Below are 23,072 nucleotides of genomic sequence, written 5' to 3' on the forward strand. Positions count from 1 at the left end.
CTACCATTTTTTTTAGTTGTATATGGACATAGTACTTTATTTTATCTATTTATTTATGTGGTGCTGAGCATCAAATCCAGTGCCTCACACAGGCTAACCAAGTGCTCTACTACTCATTTCCATTATTTCTTATCTTTTTTTAATTATTATTATTATTATTATTATTATTATTATTATTATACTATTCCTTTTTAGCCAACACTTTCTGTATGGTCTTATTTAGGAATCTGAAATCCAAGCCTATTATACAGTATAATATATCAATTGACAAAGTTCTTGAAGAGAAATATAAGATAAAATATTGTACTAATCCCTTCGAATCCCTCATCTCTCGAGAAGAGAACTTAGCTTCTCAGTCTTCTTGATTTGGTTTGCTGCAAGCTAATCTGTCATAGCCTGAGGCAGAAGTCCCCACAGAATTTATTTATGTGAAATACAAGCAATTCCAATTGACCTAAATTAACTTGTATAATTCTAGTTCCAACTACAGGATTTGGGGGAAATCTCAGTATTTAGAATATTGGTCTTGAAAGGCACTCATTTAGGAGTATTAGGAAAAGAGTATTAAATTAAAGCACTGGTTTTTAAGTAGCCCTTGGACCAGAAGGAAAGCATTATCTAAGCCACAGTTTCAAACTCAATATTCATTTATCCGATAGGAACAAAAATACAAATAACTTTGATGTAACCTGACAAAGCAATCCTAATTACTTCACCTTTTTCTTTCAAGTCATGCCGCAGAGCCTATGATTTTGTTCTCTCCTTATTTGTCCTCTCCCAAAAACATTGACATTGTTTTTGTTTGTTTTCCTCCAAGCACAAGGTATAACCTGTGAACTTGCTCCAAAAAGGAATTCTTAGGCTCCATCAACTCTCCAAATGAAAATCTTTGGGGATGTGGCCAAAACACAGCATTTGAACATGCTCTCCAGGGGAGTCCATGCATGTCAAAGACCTGAAGCCAAGAGCTGTCAGAAGAGGAAACTGGAAGGCAATGGTATATATTTAATATTGACTTTTAAAATCCCTTTTTATTTGCTTGGCCCAGTACAGTGCTTGGCACATTTCAGCTTCCCCTAAAATATGGTTGAAGGTAGGACTGCCTGGTGTAATAACTGAAATAATGTAATGAAAGTACTTGTCCTGGGAGGCCTTCTTCTTCATTTACAAGATGACAAAAATCCTGTGTGCATTCTAAACCTCATAGGAGAACCTTCATCTTATCTGCCGTCTATGTAGTCAGAAATTTCAGACAACCATAGTTTGGCAAACAATAACTGATGCTCATAATGATAGCCCTCAGGTGTTACCAAAATACAAGCTCTCAACTGTCAAAGATATTAGACTTGGTGATGTTTAGATTGGCCTTCGTGATGTATGTTTGGCCAGCTTGTTCCCTTTGAAAAAAAAATTAAAAAGCCAAGAAGTGAGGCTGAGAGGGCAAAAGCATTAGCATCTGTTAGGTCAGTGAGTATATGTGTGGGTTAAATTACTCTGGGAATACTGTTAATGTATCCTGAGAATATATTTTGCTGAAAGTACCAATAAAGCAAAGTTAAAAGACCAAAAAACCACTGCATCAAAAATGAGAAGGTTAAAAAAGAACTATGCTTTGTTAGAACAAAATCACCAGCTCTAGAAGGTGAGAGGGAGACAGGAATCAGCCTACCTCTTCCAGCTGCACCATGAGAGTGACATTGTGCCCCTGTTCTGCAGTCAGCTTTCCATCTGCAGTGACGATCCGGAGGCCACGAGGGGCCTTCCCCGGACACTTCTGTGGTTTGGCTGTGTACTGTTCTCGCACGCCATCAGTGCAGTTATTGGAAACCACCTTTCTATACCTAAAAGGAGAAAAGCTCAAATTGTCAACTAGCTCTTTACAAAGAAGATCACTCCCACGAATTTACTACACTGAGCTGCTTGGCCCTGAGGACCATCAGGGACATCATCCACCTACCTTCCTTGTTACTCTGAGCGTTAGGGCTGATTCATATCTAGCTTCCAATAGAGATAAATAGAGAGAAATAATTGGAGCAACAAATTGTTACCTATTATTTGCATCTTAATCGACTTCTTTGATTCATCGAATTAACTGATGAATCACTTCTTCATTTCAGAACTGTAGGAAATGCACACAGTGGAAGACATTGTCCCTACACTAAGTCAAAAATCAGGATGAAGAGACATAAGTCGATAATTAAGGAGATCATTTAAAGAACATATAATTAAGGACCAGAATGAATAATACAGTCCTGGGCATATGTTCTAAGATCCCCTTGATGCCTGAACTATGAATAGTAACAAACCTGATAAATACAAGCTTTTCCCTATACACATATGTCTATTAGAAAGTGTGATTTACAAATTAGATACAATAAGAGATTAACAACAATAACAATAAAAGAGAACAATTTCAATAATAGACTATAATAACATTGGTGTGAATGTGGTCTCTCTCTGTCTCCCTCTCTCTCTCCCAATATCTTACTGAACTCCCAGTATCTTCCTATGATGATGGGAGGTGAACAATGGCTACATGATGAGACGCTGTTAACTGAACGACAAAGGCATTGTGATGTAGAGTTAGGCATGGATTCACCTCACTGCTCAGAATGAGACACAGTTGAAAACTAATAAAACATGTATTTCTGGAATTTTCCATTTAATATTTTTTGGCTGCAGTTGACCATGGGTACCTGAAACTGTGGATAAAGGGGGACTACTGCATAGATGGCAAGGGAACTTACAATTCAGAGAAAGGATGCTACAATAATGACATAGTACAGAAAAATCTGGCTAAATTTGGTAATTTCTAATCATTTCTTGAGAAGGTATACTAATTGAACTATTGAAACCTTACACCAAGGAGGCTTCAGTTTTTGCATTCTGAGTAAATCCTTCAAACTTTTGCTTATTTTCATTTTAGCTCTAATAAAAGAATAAATGAATTATCTTACAAATATGTCCCTTTCAATTTATTAGAAATTTATCAGCTTCATGGTAAATAAGAATCTGTATATTCAGGATGACCAATCTTTAAGAACTTTGAGGTTCAGTATTACCAATTCATCGTTTTTCCCCCCTGAGGTGCTCGGCAACCCCTGTAGTTATAGTTGATCTCTCAAATTCACTTTTCCAGAGTTAGTAGTAGAACATAAATTGGAAGAAATCAAAATATACTAGACCAAGGTTGGTAAACTTTTAAGAGGCCAGCTAATAAGCCTTTTGCTTTGTAGGCTATATAGTCTTTGTCACTACTACTCAGCTTGGTGACTATACCATGAAAAGTTCACACAGTACATAAAAGAATGGGTAAAACTAGGTTCCAGGAAAACTTGACAACACTGGCAATAGATTGGATCTATCTGAGCTGCAGGCAGTTTTCCAATTCATCTACATCTAGCCAATGTCCTTCCCTCTGTTCCTGAATCTCAGAATTGAAAAGCTAAAAGCAGGGTTAAATAATCAATGAGAAACTTGAAAAAGCACTTTGGACATTATGGATCAGCACAAGGTCAACCATTAATACTTAACTCATGTCATGGGGTCGGTGCAAGAATTCCATGAATTTATGTACCCAGATTGCTGAAAACTGCCCTATCACTTAGCAAGTACTTGTGAAATGTTTTCAACTATTTTCAGTTATTATTGTTATTTCTCTTCCCTGTTCACAAGCTTCATGGTTTCCAAATGCCCTCCAGATAAACTGCGAATCCTCTAATTCTTCACATAAGCCCCCTACAAGATGATTTTATTCTACTTTTTCTGAAGTTTCTCCCCAGCCAGCTCACTCTGCTCCATCCAAATCTCTTTCTAATCTTCTTGAAACCACTTATTTTCTTCTGCTCCTTCTGCTTCTGTGTTCTCTTGCATGGCCAATTTGGATTATTTATCCCTATAATACATCCTTTCTTTACTATTACCCTGTACTGCCTCTTTACAGTAGTAAGATTGAGCCACATCTATACTCCTAAAGAGGTCTTCATGATTCATATAATAGAAATTATTTGAATTGCATGATTTCACAAGATTCCTGAGAAATGTATAAACTTTAAACCTCCTTGAGGGTCTCCTTGCGCTCAAATAAGCAGAGCTCAGAATCTACCTCACTGGCATGACTGTATCAGTTTACATGTTGACATACCAGCATAGCATCAGTTATTACTGCTGCCCCAAACACTCACCCCTCACCCACCAAATGAGCCGTGCTGATCTCTAGCCTGGGAGTCCTTGCTTCTCCTCATAATCCATCAACTAAGGAGTTAACACCTAGCTGAATGGGCAGCCTCCAAATTCCAGCTCCAGCACTTAGATCACCGCCCATTCTGCTGGGTCACTGTCATGCCTGAGCCATTTGAACATCAGCCTAGAAAAGAAATTCCCTTTTATGATTTTATGAGTGTAAACTGATTAAGAGAGAAAATAGGGCAGGTGGGAGAGGAAAGAGGGGGAAAAAAACTCCCATGGTGCATACATTGGAGAATGAAAACATTTTGGTAACAGCAATAGTAGCAAGAAAATGACCAGCAAAACCCTCCGTAATAATCATGGCATCTCAGGGAGTTTAACTGTGCATTAGAAACTGCCTGCTGGTTTCAGAGGGGTGGCAGTGTGCAAACTAAAGGCAGGTTATGTTTTTTAATTGCATAGCATCAAACACACCTGTGGCTCCATCTTGGCGAGCAGTTGGCATCATGAGGTGCAGAGTATTTCTTTTGTTTGTCACCCATTCTGACCTGAGGTTCTTCTAAATCCTGCAGCAACATGAGTTCTGCTTCAACCCAAAGCATGAATCTATCCTCCTGGGATTCTGCCACAGAGAAGGCTGTTGGTGATTTTTTTTGAATGCTCATTAAAAAAAAACATTCTGAAACCATTTTATTTCTTGGATGAAAATGGCATCACATTAGCCCTACCAGACCTGTCCCTGAAATTTAGAAGAAAATTGTGCAGAAATACAGAGTTAATTTACTCAAGTAAGCACACACCTGCTTTTTGCATTACAGAATGGTTCTATTTTCATCCCAGCAGCTGTCCCTGGGTCTGAGTTACATAAATGAATAATGCATTTAATATGTTATTAAATGGGGCTGCTACCTCCATAATAACAAGGCAACTTGTGATTATGTTGGACCTGAGCTCTGGATATTACTGAGATGCATTTAGTTGGTAAAACATTCTTCAATCTGCCAAGGAGAAAAGTGCTTAGTAGAAAAGTGCAAGGGAGTCTGTACAATTACTGAAAAGGAAATATTCTGCAAATGTGCCTTTGATATTTCCTACAGCTCATCAGTGGAGACTGCTTTATTACTCCAACACCCCCAGTTTCAGCCATTCTCCTCCTTCCTATCTTGATATGACTCTGTCACCTCTTCCTTTTTACCCATACTTTCTTTCATTTTGCTTCTGTGCTGCCTGGACAATTTTTTTAAAAAAAGATGATGGCCATATTTTCTTCTTTGTGAGGCTAAACCTGGAAAGAAGCATTGTGAGTCTTCATACTCCAGATTTTTCTATTCAGCCTTTTTTTTCCCTCTTGTGAATTTGAGGTGGTGTGGTCAGACTATATGTATTTATAACTATTCACTTATTAAGGTAAGAGTATTGTGTAAGCTCAGCAGATCTCAAATCTAATAATAACTGCATATTTATGGACTACAATGTAATCAATATAGACATTGTAGAAAGATTCAATCAAGGTAACAAATATATACATCAAGTTATTTTTTGTGGTGCAAACATTAAAAATCTATCTTTTTGGAAAATCTTAAATGAACAATATGTTGTTATTAACTGTGGTCCCGTGCAGATTACTAAAACTCATTTCTCCAGTCTAACTACAACTTGTATGCTTTAAAGGACATCTCCCTTTTCACTATCATCTACCCACTATGGTAAACACCTTTCTCTTCTGATTCTATGGCAGCAAATTTTTAATATTCCACATGTAAGTGAGATCCTGTGGTGTTTGTCTTCCTGTGCCTGGATTATTTCACTTGGCAGCATGTCCGCTAGTTCCATCCATGTTGTTGGAAATGACTGAGGGTCATTCTGTTTAAAGACTTCTTAGTAGTCCACTGTGTATACCACATTTCCCTTATTCATTCATCTACTAATGGACACCTATTTGGCTTCCATGTTTTGCCCACTGGAGTAACGTTGCAATGAATATGAGAGTACACTTATCTCTTTGACATTCCATAAGATGCAGAAATCTCACTTCTATCTGACCCTTTGAATCACTTGAGGGCATTTTATACATTTATGATGCCTAGGACCTTCCCCTAGGAATTTGAATTTAATTGGGAACTTTGGATATCAGTTTGTTTTGTTTTCACTTTAAATCCCCTGTTGATTCTAGCTTACAGCCAGGATTAAATGCCAGTACCCTGGAGGTTAAAACTAGTGTTGTGGAACCAAATTGTCAATTGTTTTTCATTCGATGTGGGATACTCTTTCCTCCTCTTACACTTTGACTCATGCTTTAAAAAATAACCCAAGAAATCAGGCTTTGATGTAAAGATGCATCTTCCTTTTTTGTCATAGGAATTATAACATGTAATGACTGAGGTAAACTGGAACTCTAGTTCTTGCTGTACCCAGTTGAATATTATTGCCACTGAGTGATGGTTTCCCATATTAGCACTCACAATGAGAAAAAAATAAAATAGTTTCATTTTTTGGATTGGACTATGTGCTTTGGTTTCAAGGGAAAACTCTGCTTTGTTCTAATGATACTGGACTTAATGAAGTAGGAAATACAGCAAGCATTAGGGACACAGAAGGGGGTTGGGTCTGGGTACAGTGTGTGGCTAAGACTTAAAATATTCCTAGACCTACTACCCTTAACAATGCATGTAATGAGGAAACAGCAACATGTGTATGTTCATGTGCATAAATTTAAAGAGCTATATACCTACAGACCTCTGATGGCAGTAGTAGGGCTTAACAAAGGAATAGAGATAGGTTCTTCCATAACTTTACTGAGAGAAACTGCCCCCAGGAAAGCAGTGGTGGAGGAGTCCAGGTCTCCTTATCTTCAGTGACTGTGCCAGACATCCAAGCTGACAGGCCTTACTGGTGGCTGGCTATATGTATCCATTGTGTGTAGGTATATGCAGCTCAAAGATGCTTTAATTGGAATCCAGGTGATAAAGCATGCTCATTGATAAGAATGTGCCCATGAATCAACAATCATCCTATGCAACAACCCTAATAGCAACATTTAGAATGTCCATGGCTGACTAGGGAGGTCTTCCAAATTCTTTACCTGAAGGCAAAACCACTCTCTGAACTTTTCCCTTAAACCAAGTAGGCAGACCTAGGGATAAGGGCCTGGAATGAGACAGAAAACCAAGTGAATGGAATAAAGTGGCTCTTGCATTAAGCAAGATGAAGCACAAGTTATTTAATTTTGAATAGTAAATGGAATGGGACTTCCTTTTGAACACAAGCATGATAAAATGGGGCATGCGGCCACACTTGACTAAATGGCTTAATATAAAGAATCATGAGAACTGGCTCATAGGATCCACAATCTGAGTCAATTCATTGTCAAACCGAATTATAGAAACATGTTTCCTTTTTTAGAATACCTGCAGTCCAAAGAATCCTACCATTGAATCATTTCAGTTGATCAAGTAAATTTTAGAGTTTGAAGGCATCTCAAAGATCATCTAATCCCCTTGTTTTGCACATCAGGAAAAGGAGTTAGCTTAGAGAATTGCACAAGGTCAGACAGAAAATGTTTAGGAGTCCAGGGACTCTGGGCTAATTTGCTGTTCTTTTGCCGCTTTGCCAGAGCACCTGGGTGAGAAACACTAATGCCAATGCTATCGATACGGGTAGGAACAACCATAAGAGGAAGTGGGTGTCCATGACTGTAATACGCATCTTCCCAATCCCTGTGACTTCCATGAAAAGATGGGAAACCTCAGCTAAGAAGCATACTCTGAGGAGTCAACTTCACATCAACAAGCAATAATTGTGTGTTCAAATTGAGACTGCAGAGTTCTTGGCTAGAAAACAACTACACAGTCCCCTGCAGTGATCAGTCTGTAAATAATGCAAGTGATTTCCTTTCTGTGGACTTTAAACACATGCACCACTTTTAGGGCCAATTATTCTCCTTGATGCACACTGACAAATTTCATTGAACAGAGATCAGACAGAACATCAAATTCCCCACAGGGCACCTGGAATAGAGTCACATGGGAAAAGATCACAGCTCACGATGTCCCTGGAAATAGCAAATTCAAGGGAATGGTATGTTAGATAGGGGTTCAGTGTTTCTATGGCTGCTGCAGAGAGGAATATGTTTATAAAAGCCTATTTTAAAACATCCAAAATGTATGTTAATAGTATGGAAATTGTTATTTTTCATAGAACTTAAGTCTGTATTTTTTTTTCTTGGACTCACTAAATATTTTATATAGCGACAGAAATTAAACTATCATTTTAAAATTGTGCTTCATGAGTAAATATCCCCATCATATATTGATAAACTAACCCTGAGAAATAGTAAGAGTTGTCTTTGAACATTCTTCCATGAGGTATTAATGGCTCCTATAAAGAAATTCCACAGACAGAAATTTCTACATGCACTTTAAAAAAATACATCTAGAAATAACTGCAACTTAATAGCAAGAAGAAATCTGTCCCTTGAGAAGATTATCTTGTTTTCTTAGAGCAAACCAACCCAGTGCCACTTTATTTGATATTTACAGAATCTTTTTACTACTGGCATGAAACAAGCAATGTCCTAGTTAATTTAGCAACTTAAATTTGCAGTGTGTTCCTTGGTTCCAACACACTATAAACAAAATTTAACCATATATAGGTATAACTCAGTGAGGCTGTGCTTGTGTATGTGCAAACTGAGATAATTATAGATACTGGTGGAGAAAAAAAGGGAATGAATTTCAAGTTATTTCAGCATTTACATGCAACAGAATATGAAATTAATATGGTTGTCATTTTGTTTGAGCAAAAGAAACATGTTTAGCAGTCAGGTAAATGAGTTTCTGGTCAAAATGGCATGAAAGATAGACATGTGTTTTGGTGTACCACAGTTCTATCACTTTCTAATTATGTGACTTTAGGCGCTTATGTGGGTACTTCTTTTTGTTTTATAGACAGCACAGCAGAGGTTTAGATGAAAAATGTCCCAGATATCAGCATTGCAGTGACAACCAGGCATCAAATACATGTCTGGGCTACAGATTCACAATAAAAGAAAGTTCCCTACCTCTCTCTTTTTCTCTAGAGAAACCCTTAGATGATAGAAATTGATGGTATTTGTATTTTGTAATACATGTACCCAGCATTATGCTACATGCTTTCTATATGGTATCACAGTTATTCACACTTGAAGGCAAATAGCAAAATGTAATAGGTTAAGAAACTAAGGCTCAAAGAAACTAAATCACTCAGGAAAGATAACAGTCAATGGTAGCTTTGGATGGAAAACCCTCCATCATTTCATTCAAAAATCTTTCTATTTTACACCATATGAAATATCCTTAATTATATTTCACTTTCCATCCAAGCAGGCAAAGCCCTTACTTTTCATCTGGATGTGAAATGGTTTGTGGATGTTTTAACGGGCCAGAGGTGAACCAGGCAGGTCGGTGACAGTGGAAGACAGCAGGGCTTTGCTGACTCACTGCTCCAGGTGTGGACATTAGAAACCCTGATACCTGTGCACCAGGAGTCAGGATGGCGGCCCCCTGGAGGCACATTCTGCGCTTACTCACTTCTTTTTTAAACCATCTTTTCTAGTTTTAGACAAGAACTGAAACAGAAATTGTCCAAACGTTCACTTCTATACAATGAAGCTGATTAACCTTTTGGCATCTCCTAAAAAACTGCCTTTCTAGCCAGGTGTGGTGGTGCATACCTGATATCCCAGCAGCCTGGGATGCTGAGGCAGGAGGATCAAGTGCTCAAAGCCAGTCTCAGCAAAAGCAAGGTGTTAAGCAATTCAGTGAGACCCTGTCTCTAACTAAAATGCAAAATAACCTATTACATTTTGCTATTTGGGATGTGGCTCAGTGGCTGAGAGCCCCTGCGTTCAATCACTGGTACCCCTTTCCCCTGGCAAAAACAAAAAAACAAACAAACAAAAAACAGCCTTTCTGTTGGCATATTAATAACATATGCAGGAATTTTTCCACCTTGGTGAAACCTGAGAACACTGCTCTATACACACAGTAGTAAGCTGATTCTGAAATCAACCATAACCATTTATACATTGAATCATTCAAAACTAAATAAAAAGTAGGAAGGTCTTCCTGCTTGCTTCCAACTAAGCTTTCAAAATGGTGGTGCTGGAAGGTCTGCTTTCTGCCCTGGACTGACAAGGTGACCTTTAGACCCACTCAGTTCAAGTTTTGACTACATTTCTGCTCCAGAAGCAATTCTGGGAGGTTCAGCCCTGGAGTAACCTGCAGGTAGGCACTAACTGCAGGCCAAGCCACAGCTGGGATTCTTCTGCACTTCACCCCAGTCCTGAGGTTATCCTACACTGACTGAGTACAAGCTTCTCAAGGACAGGTTAAAACAGTCATTGGACAGACTCAGGGGGCACAGTGGCTCCTTACTTCTATAGCTTCCAGGCACTGGTGTCAGAGCCTTGAGAAGATTACCAGTGTGGCCCTGTCACCAGTCATGTCTTGTTCTTTGTGCCAGAAATGACCCTGTTTACCTGATTCATCTAGGAAAAGCTTACTTGAGCTTCCCCTCATCTTACCCTTATTGAATCCACTGGCATTTGCCTTCTAAAGAGGGAGGCAGTTAATTCAAATTCCTACCTTGTGGGACTCACAGGCAACAGGTGGGCAGGAAGCTCCTGTTTAAAACCCTGTGAGGGAACTATTTGGCACCGCCTGATACTCAGGTCCAGTTGGCTGAGTGGAATTTGCTTTATAATCTAGCAGAAACACCTCCATTGCCAAGAGACTTAATTAGCTTTGTCTGTTTTTAATAACAAGTAATATGGTATTGGAATGTTAATTGTAGCCTTATTTATAGTGACAAAAAAACCCAAAACAACCAACCCAAATGTTCAATGAAGGGAAAAATTAAATAATTCTATAACACTTAATACCATGGAATAAAAAGAAATGAGATGGAAAGTAGCCTTCTATATTCTGACTTGGAAAGATGTTTAAAATATGTTTTTAACTTAAGAAGGGAAATAGAATATCTATCACATAAAAACAGCAAATCACACAAAAACAGCCCTCCAAATCGATTTTATGTACTTTCTCTTGGCATAGTTATTCACTGGCGAATGCTAAAAAAAGTGTTTGGAAGCATGAATACCAAATAAATAGTTGTGGGAATGGGGCTAGGATTGGGTAATGATCCAAGCAGATTTTAACACCTAAAACATATCTATCTATACAATTCTTTTGTAATTAAATGTTTTTAATAGAAAGGTAGCAGCATTGTAGTGACTCAGTTATATGCTGAATCTGTGCTTATGAAATATTGCTGAATCAACATACAGCCAAGGGACATCTGAGTCGATATGCTGCACTGACATTAGGAAAGACAGAGAGTTATTTTTTAGTTTCACCTACCTTTTTCCACTTCACAACTCTAGAGCTGGCTACAAACACTGCACATGGGAATTTGATGTTGTGAGGTCTTTTAAGATAACTCAGGCCCTTGTACCAACTGAAGGTCTCCCAGTTCCCCATGCAAAATGAGTGACTCACTCAATACACTGATCAGTGAGTTTACTACTGACACCTCTCCCTCCGACTGTCCCCTACAGGACCCTAATCCAGTGGTTACTCTTCCACCTATGAGCACCATTCTTAGAAGTGCAGGTCATACCTATTGATGCCTAGAACTTACCACATGTTCTTTTTAACATAAGCTCTTAGGCTGATGCTGATGCTTTTGTGCAAAATGTTTGAATGGAATGTACAAACTCAGTGGATAGCAACCTAATAAAAATCACCTGGGGTCAGAAGCTATCATTAATGCTCATTGATTTGAACATCACCCTGAGGGTGCAGGTTGTACTGTAGGAGACTGTGCTCTGATTTTGACTATTGAACATAAACAATTGCATTGATACACATTTATGTAACCCGGACACTTATCACCAAATCAACTGAAACTGTAATTTTTCAAGGGCACAGGCAATAAATGCTTCTGAATAGGAAATTGTAACTTAATAATTTGATGTTTCATTTTATATAAGTCGGTATATTCAGGACTTATACAATCTCAATAAACTGAAAAGTAAGAGGTCACTCCATCTTATTCCTGTGATTGCATCAGATCTGGAACAACTGTGACCTATTGTGCTTCAGATTCCTCTCATTAACACCAAAGAGAGAATAATACAATTATTTGGATTGATTTGAGTTAGTGGTGGAAATAAACAATTCTTAAATTACCTTTAGAGATTCCCAGTGCCCTTTACAATGTCCAAATATGCTGGTACATGCAAATAATCAAATATTTTTGTCTTTGCCTTCCTTCTCCATTAAGTTGAATTAAATAATCAGCCCTTTTTATTTTGTTCTCCAAGGTACTAGATGCTATAGACCTCCCTGACCTATTACATTTTCCTCATATTTTGTGCTTTTATTTAAATGAATCATAGTTTATTCCTTCATCCAAAGGTATTCCTTCATCCAAAGGAATCCCTAACATCAGACATAGGAATAGTCAAAGTCCATTTCTGCATTTTTTACTCCTTTAGAATAATGATTTATAAAATTTGGTTTATATTATTAAAATTATTTAATATTTAAAATATTAAAAAATTTTAATAAAGAAGTACATAAATGAAAATTTCACTTCCTGCAGTGGATTCTGTATCCTACAGCTGGCATTAGAAATGAGAAGAAACTTGGACAAACAGACCTAGATTATTGTTAAGATCTTAATTCCCCTTCTTTCTCTTTTCTTTCCCTCCCATCTCCTTCCCTTCCCTTTTCTTCCTATCATTTTAACCTTTTAATATGAGAATTTGGAAATAGGCACAAAAGAGAGAAAATAGTACAATGATCAATACTGTACTCATTACTCATCTTCAAAAGTTTTCAATAAGTATACTTCTTATCCAAGCACAAAACACAGGCATTATACATCTTTAAAAGAAAAGACTTATTTTCCTTATCCTAACCAAAATGCCTTTATCACAGCTAAATATAGAACTCCTTTAAATCACTGGTGATAGTTAATTCAATATCAATCTGACTGGGCTACAGGTGCCCAGATATTTAGTTCAACATTTTTTTGGGTGTTTCCGTGAGGATGTCTTTAGATGAGATTAACATTTATATAGGCAGAAAAGCAGACTGCCCTCCTGATGTGAGTAGACCTAAATTAATCATGTGAAGGTCTGAATAGAACAGAAAGTCTGACAGTTTGATAGTCTCCCCCACGCTCACCCCAGGTAAGAGAGAATTCTTATGACTGATGTCCCACAATGTGGGACATTGGCTTATTTCCTAGTCTATGGATTCCAGCCTAAATGTTGTTTCTTTCTGGGTCTCAAGCTTCTTGGCCTTTGGACAGGAACTCTACCACTGGCTTTCTGAGTCAGACTGGAACTAAGCCATCAGCGTTTCTGAGTCTCCAGATTGATGATTCATCCTGCAGATCCTGAAACTGTCCTGTTTCCAATTCACATGAGGCAATTCCTTACTACAGACAGAAAGTGAAGCACACTCCTGTTAAAACTTGTAAGTTGAAAAGTTAATGAGCTCCCATTTTGACTCAGGCTTCCACATCTACAAAACAAAAAGCACATAAAAAAATCATCTATTTGGCCTTCCTCATGCAGATTGAGTGAGTGTAAGAGGTAACCTCACATGAGTAAAGAACTGATAAAGTATCAAAGAGTAAAGAAATGTCTATGTCAATAGCATCATCATCTTCTTCCTCCAAGGAAACCTTCCTCCTTTGTGTATTTGAAACCAGAGTCTTAGTCCCAGATACAAAGTGCACTATCAATGCCAAGCTGTGCTGTCTTATTAAAATGAAGCACATGAATTACATAGTCTTGGATCAGAAGTAATTCTGTCAGTTGAACACATGCTCAAAAGCCGAAAAGATTGATCCTCTCGAGGTCACTGCCTCCGAAACTCACCCAGTACTATTGAGGTAGCTCTGTCCAATGCTGCAGTCCTTTGAGAGAGAGGATGGATTGAACCAAAATGCTGGCAGGCACTGCCCATTGCTGTGTCGCTCATAGCCATAGTCACTGTGGGGGAAAGAGCCAAGATAAACCTTTCAGTAGGTGGAAAATGACTCAGAACAATTTCATGTTAGTCCACAGCCACCTTCTACCCCAGTCAGTCAAAAGGATGTATTCCCTAAATCAATAACTTAAAAATGGAACTTGCCTCTCATAGACTATCTATCAACAATCCATGAAAACCTCCTGCAGAATTGATAATTCCATTTAAGCACCTTTAAGTTAAAATAGTGGATTATGTTCTCATTAGAAAGAAACACTGAATGTAATTAGAAACCAGGCAGTGGTGGAAGCTGGAGCTCTAGACATGACTCCTCCATAGAGTTTAATACAGCCACATGTGGCACAGGCCTCATTACAGGTGATGTCTTTGGGATGTTCTTCCAAGACATCTGGATTTACCGACTGGAGCAGAGCCAGGTTTCCCTGTGCACAAACCATATGTTTTAAAGTCACGGCCAAAAAAATGTCCTTCAGAAGTGTCTAGAGCATCCCCTTAGGAAAAGTTTTGTCCCAGGTAGTAATTGCTGTCAGTTGGGACTAACAGCTCTATAACTTCTCTCTGGTTTGGAAACTGTCTGTCTTCTCTCCCAGTCCTCTGTCTTTGCTTCCAGGGGCCTCTGAGTGGCCTGATATTCTTGGCTTCTGGGAGATGAAACCAGGCACAGAGGATGACAACAAATTGCACCTCTGCATGCACAGACAAATTACAGGCAGCAATCAGCAAGCATTAGTAGGAATTGGCCCATCTGTGTAATGGAGGTGAGATGCTGGCACATGAGGGGTGGGAAGGAAGACATCGGCTGAGCTCAGGGGCCTGTCTCCAGACAGCTGGTACTTAGAATTCTGCACATACCAGCTAGATTTGGTGCTGGTTCAACACAGCATGAATAGTAAGACTTCAGAATCACTACCTCCAGGACACCCAGTGCTCACTTCAGGGAATTACATTAAAAATGCTGGAGCATGCCTGGCAAGGTCACCTGGGGCAATGGCCAGGGAACCAAGCTAAAAGGGAACATTTAGTAACAACACTTTTCATTACATTGCAGTCAGGTGGAATCACTGAAACCCCAGCCACCAGTAAAAGCCCAACAACGTCATGGTGAGCCTTCCAAAATATTTTCACAAATCATGCAGTTCCCCCAAATCCCATCTGACCAGAAAAACCTTACAATGGCCTTGTTCATGATTAATTTTCTTCTTGTCTAAATGCAGTTCACCTGGTGAGATGATGACAGATCCCCTTCACAAATGAATGCAAGGATGGGGCCAAGGGATAGGGAAGGAGAGAAGCCTGGTTGCTTTCCTTATCCTGGGTTTCCCCCACTCTGGAGTAGCTTTCAACTGAACATGAAGAACAGGAACAACATGCTGGTTTATTTTGGAACCTTGCAGAAAATTAACCTAAGAAGTGTCTCCAGGAGAAACTAGGAGATTGGGGTCTCTCTTCTTACTTATCCTCTTAAATTTTCTACCAGAGAATAAATTTGCTCTCTGAAAACAAATGACTGTTACATAAGGCCAAAGCTAAGCTGGTAGTGTAACATGCTGACTTCCTCTGCAAATCCTCCTTGAATAAAGTGCATGATGGGAAAGAGGGTTGTGATGACTGACTTAAAAACCCATGGTAAGATTTCTTATAAATGTATTTCAGGATGTCAGTGCCAAAGTGCAGGACAGGTATAAAATTATAAAATTTTTGTCACTTTATTAGTGTAATGTTACACTGACTACAACAGAAGTCACTGTTGGGGAGGCTCCTGTGGAAGTCCTTATGAGCTAAAGTCATTGCAGCTCTATTGCCTTGGCTGATCCCAAAGAGATACGGCACTGGTTCTTTTTTAATTATTTATTTTTTGGTTCCAGAGATTGAACTCAGAAAGCCTAACCACTGAGCCACATCCTCAGCCCCTTTTTATATATATATATATATATATATATATATATATATAGATAGATAGATAGATAGATAGATAGATAGATAGATAGATATAGATATAGATATAAAATTAGAGACAGGGTCTCACTGAGTTACTTAGGGCTTCACTAAGTTTCTGAGGCTGGCTTTGAACTCACAATCCCCTTGCCTCGGCCTCCTGAGTCACTGGGATCACAGGTGTGCACCACTGTGCCCAGATGACTTGCCTTATCCATCAATAAAGGGGATAGCTATGGGTAGTTGTCAGACCACTGGAGCACAGTTTTGCCAGGCCTTCCCAGTACTACTCATTCAGAGAACATCTCCTACTGTTAGAGAAGGCAAAATTCTTCTAAAATATGATTATACACACACACACACACACACACACACAATGTCTCAGTTTGATCACTGATATTTTGGTGATCAGGTATTTGACCTGTGATGGTTACACAGTTAGAAATAAATTGTTAAATACCTGGATAAAGCTCTTATCCAGGTCACATTTCAATTGTTCAACATCTACATACCTATTTAGTGATTGTTTTCTCTAAAGTAAAAAATACACACACACACACAAATGCATAACTATATACAACAGAAATACAGAAGAAGAGGAAAATAAATAACATAAAATGTGATAGAGATAATTACAAATGGAATAATTATTTACCATTAATAATTTGTCAACCTTACCTGACCACTAAACACTGACTAAGAATAAAGTGAAGGTACTCATCCTTGGTCCCTTAAGCAAAGTTTCTGCTTAGCAAATGTTCCAGCAAGAATTCTACAGCACTCTGAGTTTTGTTTAAACCTCTCAAAGTCTCAGTACTTCTCCAGTTTTAACTAGCTTCTTTACCAGTTCAAAGATTCATAATGCCATCAAAGCCATCCTGACAGTGAGCTCACGAATGTCTTCCACATCTCTATTAGCTGTATTCAGCTGACCACTGATTGAAAATTTTCAGAGATAGAGAATTTACTGCTTTATAAGACTATCATTTCCTACTGAAAACCCTGGATTCCAGAAAGAATTTATCTAGATTTTATCTTTTTACCCTGCAAAGTCCAATTATTGTTTTCAGATTTGCTGTCCAAAGTAACATAGGATAGATCTAGCTTCTCTTTTTGACCAAAGTATCCATCAACTCTATGAAGATAATTACCAACTATCTTCTTAATCCTTTTTAAATCTAAAGAAATGCCTGATTTTGTCATCACGTAGGCACATAGCTAGTAACCATGATGTCCCCAAGAGATAATCTTATAAGAATCTGAGGTTTGCCATGAGCCCTACATAGGTCACTCACTACTATTTCCAATCTAAACTCTCTTCAAGGGCCATATGTATTTGAAATATAGAATGACTCCATGGAATAATGGTGCCAGCTCACCAGTCAAAATCAGCTTCTGTGCAAACACAGGGTTCAGATTCCATAGCTCCTGCATATTTTCCTTGCATACAGTTCCGCTCGGATTTTCGCTTCTTGTATATCCTCTTGGCTCCCATGATGCATGCTTCCCCCTGTGAGCAGACAACCATCACACACAGCTGGGCACATAGCTTGTATGTTTCCTGTTCCATTTTAGAGAAGGTTAGGGAGATATTCACAAACCTTAGTGTAATACAGATTCTGGTGTGGTACTTTGTGCTAACAGCATTTTGTTTTTGATGTCTATCATAATATGTGACTATAAAGATAATCCTAAGAAGTACTGGAATTTGTCTAATAAATTCCTAACTCTTCATGTGTTTAACAAACTGGTACTGGGGGAGGGTTACATCTTAGTGCTACAGAGGACACACAGATAATTAAGACAGATTACAACTAGTTGGCAAACCAGTAGTAATTAAGTTCAATTCTCTTCTAACAAAAGATTTATACAGTTGGTCATTTATGAGCATATGAAATACGAGTGTTGCTAAGAAATGTAAAGAACCATTTTGTCCCGATTTATTATGCTTCTGCCCACACATCTTTATAGCACTGATTTTATGTTCATCTACTAGACAAACAAGAGAACTAAATTCAGTGTTTTCCATGAAATAAATAAAAGCTTTGAATATCACAATGCTTATGCATCCCAAAGGGGAAAATAGCAGCAATGTAAGTGAGCGATAATTTTATTGTTGAGCCTCTGAATAGGGAGGGTGTTTCTAGCTAATGCAGCGCCCACTGTCAAACATAGCTTCTTTTGTGCTTCTGAACAACGAGGGCAGAATTGTGTTTAATTGGTTCTAGGCTGTCTTTCCTGAGGCTCCATTACACATCTTCATGCAAATGCAATCCTTAGTCCAGGTTTGGAACCTACCATGTTTCACTGCCTGAACAAAGTGATGGCTTTGTAATAAGAGCTTCCACTAGATCCTCAGAGAGGCCTGTAGAAATGGCTCCCACCATAGAAAATTAAAGGGACATTTTCATCCAACCCTTTTGATGTGAACTGAATAACTAAGAGGCCAGGATGTAGTAAAGTTTTCTATTCATAATTCTGTATTTTTATACTTTGAGTACCTTAGAAGGAGGCAAGAAGTACTATGTATTCCCAGGGAACCCAGGAAATGGACAGGAAGGGTTTTTCTGGAATTGCTTAGGGAGCATTACTTTGTTATTTTATGCATTGCCTCTGTCTGAAATGGTAGATAAAATGGAAGATCTTTTCCTTACGCTGCCCCCACTGTATGACATGCTCAGATAAATTATGTTTGAATCTCAGTGCTGAGTTGGTATTTTGAGTTGTAAGTCTAAGCCAAGCACATTTGAATTTTATCTCATTATATTCTAGCATAATACAACAGAAATAACTTCACAACAAGATATAAATGTTGAGTTTGTTCAATGCTGTGTCATGCAAAATATGTAAGAACGAACGAAAGGAAGAAATGGGCATTTTGGCCTAGAGATCTCCAGTTTCTAAGCCTGAAGGACGGGCTTTCCTTGATCACCTCTCATGCCCCCTGCCCAGGGCTCAGTCTCAGCTGTCTTCCCCTTACCTGGCTGTGTAGCTGCCAAGGCCTGTAGTCCTCCTCGGCACACCATCTGTCGAAAATGGACTTGTAGTCCACTTTAACCAGCTGCCATTCAGAGCGGTGGCTGAAGTATCCAAACACTCTTCAGGGTTCATGATGATAAAAGTAAACACGATAATCACAAGGGCAACAGTATTGACAAGAGCTTGCATTTGTTGTGTTAACTCTGAACCTGGTGTTCACAGGGGTGTCATGTGTCATGCCAGGCACATTACATGGGTCAAAGCTTTTAATTGTCCAAATACATTTATGAAGAGGATACCATTATGGGCTCCTCATTGAAGATAGATAACTTGAGGCTCAAAGAGGTTCATCCGAACCAAATTCAAGCCACTAATCATGGGTACAGATGGATCTCAGTGTATTTAACTTAAGAGTCCACTTGTATATGTTGTACCACAACAATAATTGACAAAAATGACAGAGAAAACAGTCACAAGAAGTGCAATCTAGGTGATCCAAGATTATATTTGAAAATTTTAGAGCTAATATACCCTTTTTTTGTTGTTTGTTTGTTTTCTTTGTTTGTTTCCATGCTATTTGGTGTTTCCACCAGTCCCTAGGGAAGTAGACACCACAGCCAAATGGTAATGGCGTGCTCCTACATTGAACATTCTACTCTCCCTACTTAGAGACTCAGGTGTTTAATGCAGTGATTGAATCAACAATCATATGTGTAGATAAAAGCCACAAAGTGGCAAATATAAAAACTGAATAAAAGCAAATTATGGAATAAATTGCTAATCTAGCTATGTTTCCCATGAGCAAAAGCATAGCTATTAGGCATATTAAATTTTTCTTGATGTTTTCTATCATTGAAAAAAAGTGCAGTATGGGGTTAGAAAACAAGCCAATTATTTACTTTGATTTTGAAATTTTCAATGATGATAGGATCAACTACTTTGAAACCTTCCTTTTCTGTTTTCCCATGGCCAATTTTCTAGGGGAAGGAAATATCACAGTTTCGTATTCCAAGTTCAAAGCCCATATTTTTAAACCCATAGGCAGCCGAGTCATTAATCAAGTCTTTCACAAATTAATGATCATCACTTTTCAGACAAGAATGAATGTAAATGCAATTTCACAAGAACAGATTGTTCTCATGGTTTTCCTAATATACCTCACAATTGGGTTAGGTAAAGAGCCATAGAAAATAAAATCCCTCATGGGGTTTTGATCAAATGCTGTGTTCTGACTGAAATAGAAATTATACTTAGATGCCTGAGACTTTCTGCATATACACTCTGCTTATATTAAAATTTTAAATGCATAGTTTTATTTGCTCCTGAAATAATTCCTTCTAATTTCCCTAACTCATTGAATATAGAAAGAAAAGAGCTTTTCTCTTCTGCTACCACCCCCAGTCTGAGTCTCCTCAAACCTATCAGAGCCAAGAAAATGATTGCCCACATTTTTTTTCGCCTTTTTGCTAGGGACTCCTGTAGCAGGGGGCACTGACTGTGATAACAACCTCAAACCTAACAGCAACAAATCAAAGCAGACTCAGATATAAAACATCTTTCTGGATTTACTCTCCTGTATTAAGGCTGAACCGTACCATAGCTTTCCACTTACATTATGATTAGTGTTTCTTTTCCCAGTTCACCCAGAACCCCATCCACAAAAAGTGGAATAGAAGTGAAACTGTATTTGCTCCAAGATCTCCCTTTGTCAAAACTCAACCTAGTGATAGAGGAAAACAACAGTGAAGGATCTCAAGAGAACCCTTCAAGTTCCAAGTTCCTATTTGATAAATCCACAGGTATTTTGTTTTTCCTTTTTTGGGAAAAATTCCATCAGTTCTAATTTGAAAAAAATGTTCACTTATAAATGTCTTTACCTCCAGGTCCTAATTAAGAATTATCTTTATTAAATAACAAAAGAAATAAAACTGCACAAGAATTTGCTAAACTCAAAAGATTTGTTTGAGACTTTTTTAAAATTTATTTTTTAGTTGTAGTTGGACAAAACACCTTTATTTCACTTATTTATTTTTATGTGGTACTGAGGATCAAACCCAGGGTCTCACACATGCAAGGTGAGCGCTCTACTGCTGAACCATAACCCCAGCCTGAGACTTTTATTTAAAAAAAACCACGTAGTATGTTTTAGGATTCCTGTGTAGCATGTACCACTGCTAAATAAGTTCCTAGACTTGAACCAAATTGAACAATTTTTATGCTATTTAAACTTCTGCAATACAACCCAGGGCCTTTTCTTACCTGCCTCCAAGTGTTGCCTGCATCTGAAGAGACAAACATACTGATGTCGCTGTCTGACAGTTCTCAACCTATATTACCTAGAAAGAGCACATCACCATTAGTGAAAAGAACTTTCCACAAAAACTAACAATGGCCTAGATCAGCAGTCTGCATGGCCTGAGAAGGATTTTGACTGCAAGCATTTTGTCCAAGCAGGGGTTTTCAACATACTTGCTTCAGGGTTAATGGTTTAGGTGCCTTTGAAAATATTTCTAGCCTGCTCATTAAATTCCAACCACGGATATCTAGCTTCTTAAAATCAGCACCATCTACAACAGCAAGCAAAGGAGACAAGCTTCTTACCTGAAGCAACTATGATGCTTGGAGCTGTGTCTCTGCTGGCAATGATTCCTGATGTGTAGGGATTCTCAGAGACTTTCAGGTGAAGGTGTAGTGAGCAATAGGGCTACACAGGGAAGAAATGAGAGTCATAACAGCACAAAAGCTAATGGTCACTTAAAGCCCCAATTCAGAGCATTCATGCATCCATCTATCTGTCCATCCCATCAGCCCATCTATCTTTCCCCATCCCTGTGTCCTCTTACCACCCATTCGTCCACCCAACTACCACCTTGCATTCCACAAATATCTAGTGTCTTCTAAGTGTAAGACAATTGCCAAGTTTGCAAGAATAGAAAGCTCCTTCACTGTAGGTGTAATTTGCTGATATAAGTGCCAATTTGGTAGTTTGATGAGTATTTAAGTATTATATACATAAAACTCTAGAGGAAGTTTATTACAGGGTTGCAAAGCCTCAAATTTGGACATTTGAGAGGTTACAATTCAAGTAGAAAACATGAGATCTTTCTATTTATTACTATAAAGAGAGAGTATTTTAACAGCCATAAGATAAATACAGACAACACATTATATGAGATTCTAGAAAGTGAGGAGGCACAGTCCAACTTTGGATTGGGCAGGGGGAGTTCCTAGGAGAAAATGGTGGATGAGTAGGCTTTGAACTGTGGGCAAGATGTTCAGACATGGGGAACATCAATAACAAAGCAGAAGAGTTGCAGGGTATAGCCAGGTACGATTAAGAGGAGAAATGGAATCTGAAGCCAGAAAAGGTTGAGTCAGGCCAGGAGAACTTTGAAAAATTCAGCTGGCATCTTTTAGTCATTCTTCAGTTGAGATCCCAATCTTAGTTGGGAAAAGACTGTGTGACATGTACCCATGTCCTAACATTCGCCAAGCAACAGACACAATGTCTCTATTAAAATTCCAAAGTTGGCCTGCACCTCCTTACCTTCTAGAATCCGTTTTATTCAATACAGTAGTCATACTTGTAGACAAAATGCACTAGTAACAAAAATTTAAATGAAAATATGAGGGGTTTGTTTATCTATGTCTGAAAACCTTGATCAAGTTCCCTGATTAAGATATCAACAGCTTTCCCAAAAAAAAAAAAGAAAAAGAGGATAATAAATCTACGAATTTTGTTTAAAATAATCCTTGTACTGAGTTGTCAAAAAATACAAGTTTGTGTTTGAACCTATATATTTTTTTCATCTCCCAGGAAGATTGCTTTCTAATCTTATCGACTTGAGTCTTTGGAATCACCAATGTATCTCTGTTATTACTTTTATTCTGCTCTGTAAGTCTCAGGCCACAGATATTCAGAGAACT

The 23,072-nt window shown here is 38.3% G+C and overlaps 1 pseudogene; it reads right to left on the reverse strand.

Moving 5' to 3' along the window:
- LOC144373421 (VPS10 domain-containing receptor SorCS1-like) overlaps positions 1 to 22,727 on the reverse strand; it is a 37,254-nt pseudogene extending 14,527 nt beyond the window's left edge.
- Between the last annotated feature and the right edge of the window lie 345 nt (positions 22,728 to 23,072).

The sequence above is a fragment of the Ictidomys tridecemlineatus genome, unplaced genomic scaffold, assembly GCF_052094955.1.
Source record: "Ictidomys tridecemlineatus isolate mIctTri1 unplaced genomic scaffold, mIctTri1.hap1 Scaffold_39, whole genome shotgun sequence".
Taxonomy (NCBI): domain Eukaryota; kingdom Metazoa; phylum Chordata; class Mammalia; order Rodentia; family Sciuridae; genus Ictidomys; species Ictidomys tridecemlineatus.